Source organism: Theropithecus gelada, chromosome 11 (assembly GCF_003255815.1).
Source record: "Theropithecus gelada isolate Dixy chromosome 11, Tgel_1.0, whole genome shotgun sequence".
Classification (NCBI taxonomy): Eukaryota; Metazoa; Chordata; class Mammalia; order Primates; family Cercopithecidae; genus Theropithecus; species Theropithecus gelada.
This window is the reverse complement of record NC_037679.1, coordinates 24,877,860-24,892,761: the sequence shown is the minus strand read 5'-3', so window position 1 is coordinate 24,892,761 and position 14,902 is coordinate 24,877,860. Positions and strand designations below refer to the sequence as shown.

The window sequence follows — 14,902 nt, the reverse complement described above, 5'->3', positions numbered from 1 at the left end:
AGTCATAACTGGATCTTTCCATTACTTGGTAGCACACAGGAGGATTTGTTGGAGTGGTTTTTTGTTTTGTTTTGTTCTGCTACTATTAAGCAAGATTGCTTCATAATCCTTTAAGGGGTTTTTAGCCAAGTCTTATTTACATATCCTGGCCAGCAAGCACGTGATTAACCCAAGGATGTTGGAGGGAAGGCAGATGCTACATCTGAAAAAATTTTGATTCTGTTTCATTCTGGAGACACAAACAGCCGAGCTGTCAAAAGGACAACAGTCTCTTGGGCCAACATGACACCAAACTCAAACTCTGGAGACCCTCAGAGACAAGGAGGAGGAGCGGCTGAGGTAGGGGCACGGATGCGAGGAGTTCTTGTCCCTCTCTCCTTCTCTTTCACTATCTCCACTCTGGGGGCAAAGGCTCAGGATAGCCAGAGGTACACATAATCTAATACATGGAAATGGTGGTAAACTGCCTGTCAATTCACTGCACCACCATAATATGTCTACAATGTGGTGCCTGTCTACAACTTACATACCACCCAGAAAACAAGCTGCACTGGCATTTCTGCATTGATAGAAAGGACATTTGAAATTTTTCCCTACAGGCATTATTTCAACCGATATTTACGAGTGGTTTTATGGGATAGAATCATGCCAGTCGTATCAAGGAACTTTTCATATCTTTCACCCCATGCTAAGGATAAATAGAGCCAGTTATGATTATTCTCATTTCTCGAAAGTTACCGAATGATCCACCAGAAAGTTAAATGGATCTTCACTTATCAGAGGAATCTTTTTGTTTTTTTAAGTAAAAGAAACCTAAACTCCAAGACCTAGACTCCTGGAATAAGAATCTCTCCACCAATGAAAATTCTTAAACATTAAATAAGCATTTACCAGGAGATATCAATGAGGTCTTAACTGTATATTGTCTGATTCTGAGGCAAAACATACAAATACAAACACTGAACTAGTACTTCTAATTCATCCTTCCATGCTGCCTGCTGTGTAACCTTAAGTCATTTATCTTCCCTAAGTATACATTTTGTTATCTTTAATATACAGGGACTGCGTTTGATGTCTCTAATTTCCCATATAGCTCAAAATGAAATATTTGTTTAATGAAAGAATCTATTAACATTGTCAACAGCAGTTTTTATTTTAATCTTTAAATACAAAGGGCAACACATGTTTCATGGCACAAAAATCCCTCATTGCCATAACCTCTGACAGAAATATTTTTGCAAAGTTTTCTTGCTCTTCTTGGGAAGAAACAATCATGCCATTAGGTTCTGTGAGTGAGGAGATGCCAGTGATACAGGATGAGGGATAGAGGTTTTATTTATTTACTTTGACCTGAAATGCTTTCATAGTGCTAGGATTTTCCCTGTGGAAAATGCTTTGCTTCTAATATTATCTCCAGCGATCAACAGTTAGTGTCAAAGGTTTGTGAATGGATTTCAGAATGTGCAAGTGGCACCTCCCATCGTTAGCTGTCTACATTTTTTTATAACCACTTGCATACTTTTGGTCAACCACTGTAAAATAAACAGTCCTTCCCAAATGTTTTTGTTTTCTTTGACAGCACAGCAATAATTCACTTGGAATGCTACAGAATAGAATAGTACTTTAATGCTGTTGTAAGGATGGCTTTTATGATTTCTATTCATCGAGTTGTTTTTAAGTTAAAAGATACCAGACTGAAAAGAACATAAAGCCCTGTGGAGATATGCTTAGATCTTTGCTCCCTGTTCCCACCCAAGGATATATACATAGAATATATGTATAAACACACATCCACACATGCATAAATATATGTGTACATATATGCTTAATATAGACATTTAAAACAACAGTCACCTAAAGTGTTTACTGTTTTTGTTTTTGTTCTTTTGTTTTAAATTTGAGAAGTATGGCATCTAGATTATGGTAGAGTTTTGTGTTCATGCAAATCAAGATGTAAAGTAATGTTTATTCCTACCTAGAAAAGTTTCATGAAAAAAATGTCATAACTCACTTTTGCTTACTTGGTAAATACTCTTGTTCTCTTTTTTCTGGTCATGGACATACTAAATATGAAGTTTAGAAGAAAAAAATCTTTATATATAGTTTGTTTCGAATTTGATATATTTTGGTTAAAAGCGCTTTATTGCCAGGCATGGTGTCTCACACCTGTAATCCCAGCACTCTGCGGGGACAAGGTGGGTGAATTGCTTGAGCCCTGGAATTCGAGACCAGCCTGGGCAACATGGTGAAGCCCTATCACTACCAAAAAAAAAAAAAATACAAAAAATTTGCTGGGTATGGTGGCACATGCCTGTAGTCCCAGCTACTTGGGAGGCTGAGAAGGGAGGATCATCAGAGCCTGGGAAGTCAAGGCTGCAGTGAGCCATGATCATGCCACTGCACTTCTGCCTGGGCGACAGAGCTAGACACTGTCTCAAAAATAAAAATAAAATTCTTTTTTTTTTCTTTCAGAGGGAATGGTTGATTACTGTCTCAGATGTACATACCACAATTAAGTTTATATCTATGTGTCAAAAATGGAAGGATGAAAATTGACTTGAGAAACTGCACAGTTTCTGTGCAACATTATATAGGATATCTTTACAAAGGACATTCGAAGTAAGAAATTGGAGCTTAGGCAGTATTATACTTTCTATCTTACCTATACTACTCTCTGAGAAACCCATTTCTAGCCCGTACAGCACAGCTTGCAAACTGTGATCCTCGACTAGTATGAATAAGTCTTATGTTGAGTTTAATTTCCGAGGCCGAGAGTTTATCAGCTGAACCATCTCACCTGCATTCCTTGCAAGTCATCAGAGCCTTAGATGCCTGGCTTGGCTTTGGGCTTCTCCAGCAGAGAGCAGTGAAACACTGTCAATAAACCTAATTCTGGAAACCAGAGTAGATTCCAAGTTGGGAAAAAAAGCAAAGGCAGAACTGGCAGGCTCATCAGAGTTATAAAGAAACTGAGGAAACTGGGCTTGTAGATTTTTAAAAACAGATATGTGTTAAAAGTTTGGTGTCAATATTATGGCAATACATATATTTAGATATTTAAATGTTATTCGAAATATCACTTCATACCAAGGTAGATGACCCAAAAGAAAAAGTGTGCACTTTCCAAAATTTGCTTCTTATTTTAATCCTGCAATTGCTATACTGTTACACGTTTATAAGCTTTACTATTACACATGTATTAGGTAATTTCCATTTGCATTCAGTGTTAGAACAATGTCAGCTCTTCAATCCCAATCTCTGGCTACCTAGCTTGGCAGTTCTTCAAGCATCCCTTGTTTACAGGGACCACTTGGAAAGTCAAGTACATTATAACAAGTTTATACATCCTCATTCTGTAAGAAACATTGTTGCAGAGAACCATTTTAAGGAGCTTAGAAACAGTTTTAGAAACAGTTTTCTATGGCTCAGGTTCAAAATGGGGTTCATAGGGGGGATGTGTGAATGGCGCTTCCAGGTAAAGTGATTTATTACATTACACATGAACTTGTTAACAGTATAACACAAAAGTGTGAACACTCCCCAGGACACCTCACCCTTGGCTGGGGTGCAAGTAGGTTCTTCTCCTTCCAATCAACAGTAGCATGATGACAGAGAATATTAGTGAATGCAGTATGTTCACAGTTGGCTGCTCTTAAACAAAACATATTTTCACAAAAGGAAATATGAGCATTTACAATCCCATGATATGGAACATAGGATCTGACCTGTTTACTTCTCTTGGATGAAAAATAGTTTAATGTATTAACTTTTTTTGAAGCAAAGACAAAAGGGAAGAGGTCTAAAAAAAAAAAAAAAAAAACAAAACAGGCAGGTCATCCATTGCTCCATTGACGTGGGAGATAATACCCTATGTATAACCAATGACTTGAAGAGTTCCCATTTTGAAACTTTTTTGCTCTCTTCAAAGCACTGGGCTCAAATGCCAGCCTCTGTGTGCAGGCTGCCAAAATACTAAGTGAAGCATGGGGCACTACACATTAAAGGAGAAAGGTCAGCATGGCACCATGCCCAAAATGCATGCTGTACAGCAGGATGAACTTTGGAGAGACCAACTTACATCAAGTCACCGTGTGTTTTACATTCTCCCAGTGGCCGGGGTCATTTTACCTCCCACTGGAATCTCCTCTCAGCCATTATGTATCCCAGCTCTCAAAGGAAAACCTCTCTCCTTGACCCCTCCTAAGGCCTCTCTCCACAGTACCATTCTAGCAAAAAGGAACAGCTCCAAGCCAGGAAACTACTTCCACAGGGCAAATAAAGCTTCCGCCAGCACTCCTAATGGCATTCCCTGCCGCTGCAGCAGCCAGCAGACACAGGGCTGCATTGCTTGGGAAAGTGCAGCCTGACGCTCCACGTCAACATTCCACCCCCTTAGCTTTTCCCAAGGTCTCAGTGAGAAAACCTTTCTTTTTTCTTTCTTCATTTTTTTTTTTTGTTCTTATCAGTTCAAACAAGAACAATGAATTCCTCAAGCCTAAGCAAGAATGTGACAAGGTGTCAACAAAGCCAACCAGGAAGGTGATGTATGGCCCATAAATCACTTCACAAACCAGGGCTGCAAAGCAAGCACCCAGCAACCCAGAGTGAGAGTCTTTTCTACTACTAAACCTTCACACCCCCACAGCCACCCTCCTCCAGCACCCTTGCTGACTGCTCACCTGTCACCCCTCCACTGACCAATTGGTCTACTCATGGGGTAATACAAGTTCTCTTCCTTCTGTGGCAAATACTGGGCATCTATGGTAGAGCACCATATAATATAATGTGCTTTAGGGACATGTGTTGCTATGGTTTCCAGAGGCTGTCTGGAAAGTTCTACTCAAAACCTTAATTTGAAAGGTTTATGAATGGTGAAAGTATTTGTTCTTAGGGTAAAAATTTGATTTAGAAAGTTTGGGCTTAAGTGGTGAAATGATTGTATGGTTTTCAAAACTCAGAGACCAGAAATTGCTTTGCCTGCTTTATAAATGATACAAAGAGAAATAGAAAGCAACCAAATTAGAATCTCTTTTTGGTGTTGTAGGATTTGGTTTTCCTGAAAGAAATATTGAATGTATAGTTGTGTACATATTAAGATTAGGAACAGAAAGAGTATTCACAATTGCCTTATGCAAAGTAACTTATTGGCTAATACAAAATTACCAAATATTTTCTTTCACCATTTTAATAGATGTGACTAATCATACTTTTCATGCCGTGGTTTCAGAGTGAGTATATGGTGTAAATTCCTAATGCAAAAACTCCTGAAAAGATTTAAATTCAAATGATTGGCTAATTTTCAGCAACTCAGTATCCATTCTGTGAGTTTCTATTTTATATATATATATATATTTTTTTTTAATGGGCCTTAAATACATATTTAACTAACAAGCTGGAACAGCTAAGTAAATCATTTATAAATACGCATTTATATAATGGAATTACCTGTACCTACTATATTCTTATATAACCAGTTTGGGAGAAAAAGCAGAAACTTCCAAAGAAGCAGTTTTGTTGAAAACTGAAGACATCAACAAAGAGAAAAACTCACCAATCCCCATGATAATGGCAACCAAGGTCAGCCTAGTTGAATACAGTTTCATTTCTTTCCTCCAACCACTTTAAAAAAAAAAATCAGATTCTAAAAATAGCTGAAGTAGCAGAGATGAGCTCATTCTCTACTAAATAACTTTGCCCATTCTCTAATGATAGTAAAAATAATTCAAAGAAAACAAGCAAATAAAAAAAGAAAAACATCCACCAAGTTGGTAGTTCAAACTCATAGATAGTTGACTGATGGTTTACGTAGGCCATCGGTATTAAAAAACCAGACAAGGCCGGGCACAGTGGCTCACGCCTATAATCCCAGCACCTTGGAGGCGAGTCAGGCAGATCACCTGAAGTCAGGAGGTCGAGGCCAGCCTGGCCAACTTGGTGAAACCCCGTCTCTGCTAAAAAATACAAAAAACTAGCCGGGCGAGGTGGCGGGCGTCTGTAGTCCCAGCTACTCGGGAGGCTGAGGCAGGAGAATGGCGTGAACCCGGGAGGCGGAGCTTGCAGTGAGCTGAGATCCGGCCACTGCACTCCAGCCTGGGCGACAGAGCGAGACTCCGTCTCACAAAAAAAAAAAAAACAAAAAAAAAACAAAAAAATAGCCAGGCATGGTGGCACATGCCCACAATCCCAACTACTCAGGAGGCTGAGGCAGGAGAATGGCTTGAACTCATAAGGTGGAGGTTGCAGTGAGCCGAGATCACACCACTGCACTCCAACCTGGGCAACAGAGAGTGACTTTGTCTCAAAACAAACAAACAGACAAAACTGAATATATGAAAATCTGAATAAAATATTTCTTTGCAACACAGTATAATCTTTGAAATAATAAACTAACAGTTGTTATAAACTGCAAGTTCCAGTGTATGTAAATAGATCAACTTAGAATAATATCATTTACTCACTCAGGAACACAGCTATTCAATTAAATAAAATACATCTGGTATTATTGCCAGCAAGATAAGCAAAGCAAGCAAGTACTAAGCCACTGTCAGTATATTTTCTCGTATGAGCATGAGGGAGTAAAAATTAATTTGGGACTACTTTGAGACAATTACTTGTATTAACTCTATTTAAATATAAGCATTTCTTTTTATTTTTACATCTGTGATTAAACAAAACAAGACAAAACCCATTATGGCCATAGCATCAAGCTACATGATAATTCTAAAAGAGTATTACTGGTGGGGGGAAACCTTTCTGGTTGAATAAAGGGAAATGAGAAGATAAAATAAGTACTGCAGGTGTGTGAGATCCCAATTTTCTTGCTCTGGAAAAATCTGTAGAAAGAGCTACATCTGTCTCAAAGTGTGACTCTCTTTTTCTGAGATGGAGCACCAAACTGGAAAAGGGAGACGAGCCCATTGGGGCAAATCTTTAAACTCTTCTACTATTTTTAAGCTTACTTGTGAAAATGTTTACCTGTATGTATGTATACAGAAAAACAAATGAGTTTGAACTATGATTATCCATTACTTTATTTTTTTTTTAAAGCTATCTTGCCAAGTCTTAAGGTGGTTCTGTGGGTAAATCGGGGTAGCGAGCTGCTTATTATAAAGCAGCTTGAAGAACAAGTACATAGAGGTCACCTGCACTCACTTCAACAAGGTTGGAGAGGCACCTGGAGTCACACTACACCTCCTTCTGAAAAAGATTCTAAACAATTTCTAAAGGGCACCACATCTTCAAATGGTTTGCTTCCTGCTGGAAACCTAGGCTTTGTTGTATGAGCGCAATTCGTTACCACTGAAAAGAAGATGATTAAAATTTCTTGAGTATTCACCTCACATCATTAAAGCCTTTTATATATATTTTCACTCAATGTGTCTCAGCAAGAGTGACAAAGTCTTCAACTAAGTAGTAGACTTTATATAGCTTTAAATGTTATACATTATATATACCTATTATTTATATAGCTTTATTATTTATATTATATATTTATTAATTTACATTTGAAGTTTACAAAACAAAAATAAGTTTTCTTTTCTTGTAGATGATAAATGAGATCTATGAAACTGTAAAGGATAAATTCTTACTCTTATTCCCAACAAGCTGGTGTCAACAAACACAGCCCAAAACCCAACTCTAGTTTAATGCATACAAGGAAGAAAGTGTAATTGAAAAATTAGTACAAATTTGCTTCTGTTTTACTGTCCACTCATTCAGCAAATATTTATCCAGTGTCTGCAAAGTGCTATAGTAGGCTATCGAGAGATTAAAAAAACAAAATCTCACTAACTGTGTGCCATTAGTTGGCATACCTCAAACCACCCTATATTGTTACCTACCTTTTTTGGTGTGTGATTTTTGAATTCTGTAAGGGCAGCGACCATATGTTAAACCTCCATGGGTGTCCTGCTCTTTTCAATCATCTAATAAATGGGTCTGCCATTATTTTTACTGTTGTGCAAGCACGGGCAAATACCACAAGCAAGACTTGAAAATAAATCCTCAGTTCCCTGTCTTTATTACTGGAGGTAAAACAATGATTTCGTGAGGATGAATATAATAAAATAAAACATAGAGTAATGTGATAATGGTCACATTTAAATATATGTATGCATCTACATATATACATGTATACATATAATAAAACACGTAGACATGCTTTATATATCTTACTTTCTACTAAGCTCTTTTCACATTTACATGGGAAATTAAAATATAATATATGTGATTCACTAATAGTGACATTGGACATCTCTCCTCTTTTCCTTCTTTCTTTTTTTCTAAAATAAATATTATCCTCCAATCCCACAAGTGCATTTGACTTCATGAGTGACTATTTATAGCCATCTACACTTAGCCCAGATTCAATACGAAAAAAATATTGAGAAAAGGAAATAAACCTTTTCTGCTGATGGCTTCCCTATTTGGTGCTCAAAGCACTATTTATTTCTAACACACCAGACAACAGAATCTAGAGGGCTCACAGTATAGGTGCAGACACATGGCTTGGACACATTCATTCCTTGGATATTTTTTATAAGACACACACTATGCTCTGCATTGAAAATACAAAGATAGATGAGACACAGTCTCATGCATGAAAAACATGTAAACAAATAATTATAGTAGACTTGGAAATGTCCTTTACCTCAGGTGTGTGCAAATTTCCATGAGGCAAAGAGGAAGGAAATAATTGCAGGAGGGGTTGGGGGGGCACCATATTTGAACTGGGTCTTGGGAGGTGTGTTGAGATCGGTCCAAATGGAAGTAAAGGTAAAGACTTCACCAATCAGAGCACAAGTGTGAAACACCTAATGTAAGTTTCAGAAAAACGGGTCTTTCTGTCCTAGGGAAGTGAAGATTTCAACTGGTGGGTGGTAGGAGGCAAGATTAGAAACTAGGCCCAATGCTATAATCAACATAAGAAGTTCAGACTTTATCCATTGGGTGAATGGTAGCCAGTGACAATTTTTGGCAGGAGAGTGATTGAGTGTCTGTTCTGAAGAAAACACTTCCAGCAATAATGGAGGCAAGCTGGACAAAGAAGAGTAGACACAGCAGGAAAACTAGTAGGAGGCTGGTGCAAATAGTTTAAGTGAGAGAAGATAAAGACTTGTACAAAGAATGTGGCAGTGGGGAAGTGGGAATGGAGGAAAAGAAAACTCAAAACATATAGCTCCAGGCACCTTTAGGAGTAATAAATAGCAGAACTTTGCAAATGTTGAAATAGGAGACTGACAAGTCAAGGATGACCGGGTATATGATGGCACTCAGATAAGCTACGAATACAGTCAGTCAATGCAGGCAGTGACTGAAACACAGATATCATGGAGCTAACTCAGAATAACACCATGGAATGAAAAATAGAAGACCTCAGATATAACCCTGGAGACGAGCGACGTGCAGAGGGCAGGTAGAGAGAGAAGAGCCTCCCAGGTGCAAAGAACTTCTTGACAAGAGAAGAAACACAGGACAGGTTTACCTTCAGGCATCCAAGGAGGGCAAGTCTGAAATAAGGAGGCGCTGCTGATGTGTCAGATATTTCAGAAGAGACATCAGGACGAGGACTGAGAAGTGTCTGCTGGATTTGGCAGTTAAGAGGTTACTGGCGACCTTATTTAGAGGACTTTGTGTAGGGGGACCCTAGGAAGGATGAAGGGGGCAGAAGCCAAGTCACACTAGGCTCCGGACTGGATTAAAGATCTGGAGAGGTGAGAATATGTTTCATTTGGCTGGCATCCTGTTGCCTCCTTACCACTTCAGACTGGCTTCAGTCTAACAAGGACAGGCTGTCACACCTTCTTTTGCTATGCCCACAGACCCCTAAACCCAAGAAAGTGATGATGCAGTGAAGCACAAAGCTACAGAGCACATAAAGCAATTGGTTATTTTCTGTGACATCATCATATCAAATAGGAAAATTAAATCTATTGTTGGTAATCAAAGGTTATTCTGCTATTCCCGAGCCTTTCTGAGGAAAACTAACAAAATAAGGTATGGGCAGAAGTCAAACTGGAAGTGATTTTTAAGAGGTCTTAAGAAGCTTGTGTGACATTGTTCTGTGTATCTGACAGCCTGAGTGTGAACTAAAATGGAATCTGCCTAGAAAAGGAATATAGTTCTCTCACCTAGAGGGAAAACCACACCTTCAGAATCCCCGTAGGAAGGGGATATAGTAATGGAGAAAACATATTCTGCCTCATTATTCTTTAGCCTTGAGAATGTAGATACAGGACATTCAAAATTCTCATGAGAAGGAAAACAAATAATACCTGGAGGCCAAGCTAAAGGTTTCTTGCTTCTACTAATGAACTTAAATTCATTTTCCATTCACACACAAAGGGAAGAAACCTATATAAATGGATTAAGAGGGCCAGAAAGACGCAATAGAGCAGGAGTCAGCAAACTTCTTCTCTTAAGGGTCAGATGGTAAATAATTCAGGCTTTGTTGGGCAGATGGTCTCTGTGGCAGGTACTCAATTCTGTCACTGTAGTAGGAAGGCAGGTGTAGACAACACGTGAACCAATAGGTGTGACTGTGCCCAGGAAAACTTTATTTGTTGATACTGAAATTTGAATCTTACATAATAAATATTATTATTCTTTGTTTCAACCATGTAAAAATGTATAAACCTGTATTATAAACACATATTTTAAAAGCTGACTTCTAAAGAAGAAAATTAGGGTAGCAAATAATTATGATGCATTGGTCATTAGACTATGGCTTCTGACTGAGCCTACGTTTTTTCCAAATCATGTCGGATTTGACCTGTCATTCTCTTGCTTAGAAATCTTTAATAGCTTCCCATTTCCTGCAACGTCCAATCTCTTTACGCATGTATGCACGGCCCTCGTGACCTGCTACCACTAAGCGTTTAGGTTCACTGTCCACATTCACTCCCTCACTCATGGTATGTCTCTAATGTACACTATCCAATCCAAACTAGCTGCCCTTACTAAATACACCCTACATTTCCCTGCCTCCATTGATTTACTCCTACTTTTCACATGACATGAAAGGCCCTGTCACAGGAAAGTCCTCTTCCAGCTGTTTTGTTTGTTTTGTTTTTAGATGGAGTCTCCCCCTGCCCAGGCTGGAGTGCAGTGGCACCATCTCGGCTCAATGAAACCTCCACCTCGTGGGTTCAAGCAATTTTCCTGCCTCAGCCTCCGAGTGGCTGGGATTACAGGAATGTGCCACCACACCCGGCTAATTTTTGTATTTTTAGCAGAGAAGGGCTTTTGCCATGGTGGCCAGGCTGGTCTCAAACTCCTGACCTAATGTGATCTGCCCACCTCCCAAAGTGCTGGGATTACAGGTGTGAGCCACCACGCCTGCCCCCAGCTGTTCTATTAGAATCCTATTCATTCTTTAGGGCTCAGCTGAAGTGTCATTCAACTCCTTTGTAAAGCCTTCCTTATTTTACCTAGTTGGAATAAAGGCTTCGCATATTGTTTTTTACTATTTACATTTCGGCAAAAATATTTCTGAAACCACTACCTTACATGGCTCTTGTAAGGATTAAATAATAAATCAAGACAACGTGCTCAGCGTAACACCTGACACATAGTCGAAGTTCAAAAATAAATAGAAGTTGTATGGATATGCATATCTACCCCTAGACTGTAAGGTCTTAAAGCTAAGGACCATATTATATTTACTTATACACACACCTGTAACAGTGACCTGTATATACATGTGTTGTGTTCAACAAATGTTTATTGAATATAGCTGGAATATTGTACACCACTTTTTTTTTTGTTTTTTGTTTTTTTCAAATCGTGACCAATACTTTAATCTTAAAGCTAAGTGTGAGAAGGGCTGAAAAACTGTTAAGATTTTTTATAACCTTTCTAACTGGGTTGGCCATATGGAGCAGAAAATCATGGACTTTGGAGTCTGACAGACCTGCGTTCAAAATTCAGTTTTATTACTTTCTAGCTCGTGTATCTGTGCAAGTTACTTTAATTTTCGGAGACTTGTTTTCTTCATTTATACAACTGTCAATAAAATGTGTTTTTAAAGGTGTATTTTGAGTTTCTAGAACAGTGCTGGGCTTGGTAGGCATTTAATAAGTACTGGCTAAGGATATTAAACAGGACTGTCTTTAAATGCCCCCATTCATATTACCTACATGGTGAAACATTGTCAAAATGGTGTACATCAGAAAAAAATGTGAATTGTATTTTTTGACCATTCTTTCTTAAATACATAAGGAGAGCTGTTGTCTCTAGCCCATTTTGTGGGAAAGAGTCAGTGCAATGGAGGGTGGTTCACTATGATCCCTCAGAACTGACTCCACTGACAGCACCCTCTTTGACTTTTCCCTGCTAACTTCAGCAGGTAGCAAGAGGGGAGTGTGGGCTATGGTGTCAGATTACTTGAGGCTCCATCAACCACCCAGATGGAATTTTAGGAGCTATGGTAATTCCTATCTGCTGGGTAGGGTTCCTGAAATACAACCATGGTGTTTCATTTCCTAGTTGTTGCTGTCATCTTTCTGAGTTGCTCTGTGATCCACCATATTCCTTCTCTAATCTTGCTTTGATTTACGAATGTACATGATGATGGTGATGGTAATATCCTATTTTAAATGATACATACTCGAACTAACTTGGCCCAGAGAACCCTACCAAAAAAAAAAAAAAAAAGAAAGAAAAGGGAATGAATGAGTCAGATCCTTAGAAGACAGTTCCTAGAATCATTCTAGCTAATCTTTTCATCAGCTGAGTGTTTTGCAAAGGGGTTTCTGCCTCATTGATCAAGAAAATGTAGTGGCTTACCAATGCCAACCTCTTAAAGCATTAAGTAGAGGAACTCAACGGTAACCTACTAGACTCACTTGTATGCAATGCATTGGCAGTTTGGGACAGCATTAATGTTTATAATGTGACCTTGTCTACATTTGGGGTTTGGCATAAATTATTACTTTACTTCTCAACTCGAAATTTGATGATTCCCTTATTTTGTCAAAAATAACCAATAAATACCACTAATCACCTAGTCGACAACTTATTAAAATTTATGCTAACAGTTCCTATAGATTCTAGTGAGAGTTTAAATGAAAGAGTTAGGTAGAAACAGGCAAGACTGATATCACCTGTATTTTTCTGCTATATCATGATTCCATAAGCCATCCCTAAAGACGCACTGAATTGGATAAGAACCATGGAGAAAATGGTGATTATGTACACAGTACCTATAAAAAGAAACTCTTGCTTCAAATTTCCTCCATATTCAACGTAGGTGGTGCTTTGGGCCCAAATAAGGTGACTCATTGCCTCAGTTCTCCCTTTCCTGTTTCACAAGCAGACACAGCAAAGCCTGGAGAGTAATCTGACTCCTCCCTGATCGTAGTGGACTACATCTGGGATGACATTTAGTTTTCCTTCTCTGTGGGCTCTGTAAAATCACCTACTGCTCAGAGAAGCTCTCTGACATGTTCTGAACTCTAAGAACAAATGAAAGCGGCATTTTGGAAAAAAAAAAAAAAAAATGAAGCCAGACCAAAGAAGTCAGAAACATGATACTCTAAGATCAGGCACTTATCTGCACTGCAAATGAAAAAAGTTTCAGACGCAAAGAATTAACAATTTAACCACTAGTTTTCCCCTGAGACGTTACTGTCACAAGAGATCCTTACATTTCCGGTGGCATTCAGCAGATTCTCCTCTTTAGGGAGGCCAACGGCAGAAAGTTACTGAATATTTGCTCCCTCTCAGATGCAGAAAGATTATTTTCTAAGCAATGTTGGAGAGAAAAAGAGCTCAAAAGGAAGGTGAACATCAGAAGAAAAAAGGGACAGATCTACAAGGTGCTTGTGACATGTTTCCACTTTGTGCTATGGGCAGTGGCAGAGCGGAAGATAAACCTTTAATCAACTTAGCAACATGGTGCCCATGTCCAGGTATTCAAGTGCTTAGTAAATACTGTTACAGAGTGCCCAACAAGGAACGTGGGTCTTCAGGGAATGTGTAAGAAAGAGAAGGCACGTTCTTACCCTCGAGATGCTTCTAGTCCTGTTCAGATGACAAGCTTTATGTATTAATACGTTAATTCAGATCTTTTCCTCACTTCCTTCAAAACTCCATCCAAAGTTCTTCTCCTGCAGGCAGCCTTACAGCTCTGACTAATAGCTCATGCCTCAACTCTGTGTCCCCACAAGACTCATATCCTCCACTTTTACACAACTTGAACTTGGCAGAAGTGTTCTTCAGTTGATTCATGTGTGCTCAGTCCAACTGATTTGTCAGTATCATGAGGATACGATTTTGGTCTTCTTGTTCCTTTATGTCTTTTCACAGTAATTAGTTCTGTAGCTTAAACATAATAAACACTCATTAAGGGAAAACTGGCCAGCCAATTCTGACTCCTCCTGCTCAGATAACACTCCAAGTGTGCTGGTTCCTGGCTCTCCCACTAACAGATTAAGTTCCTAGAAGTTCCCCTTCCTGAGAAGGCCTCTGGATTTTCATGCTGCCTTTGTATCCAAAAGCAAAGATGTTCTCAACAGAGCAAAAAGTTAGAAAAGAACTCAATGTCTCAGTGGGCTAGATTTCTGCTCATTACAAAAACAGGACAAGCGCTGTTTCTATGTGGCTTGTGCCATTAGCTACATTCAGGGATACCAGTTAACAAAAATGGCAGGCTCTCAATTTAGAGTGTCAATTTCTTTGTCATTATGTGAGCTAGTGATTTAACTCCTTGCTAAGTTATCTCATGCATCTCTTGCCACTTCTTTCCTCACACACTCTCCTCTTTCTTCTCTACTTTGTTCTTCTGCAGTGTTTAGAAACTAGAAAATCAGAACTGATTTCTGCCCCCTCACTCTCTCAATCTCTCTCTCTACTAGTGTCAAGATGGGAAGGCACATGTTCCCATCTTGATAGCAGCAGAAAG

The 14,902-nt window shown here is 38.9% G+C and overlaps 1 protein-coding gene across 5 annotated transcripts in view; it reads right to left on the bottom strand.

Annotated features, from left to right (window-relative positions):
• The window catches only part of HMGA2 (high mobility group AT-hook 2), a 141,296-nt gene that overhangs the window by 84,227 nt on the left and 42,167 nt on the right, over positions 1-14,902 (bottom strand). The window lies entirely within an intron of this gene.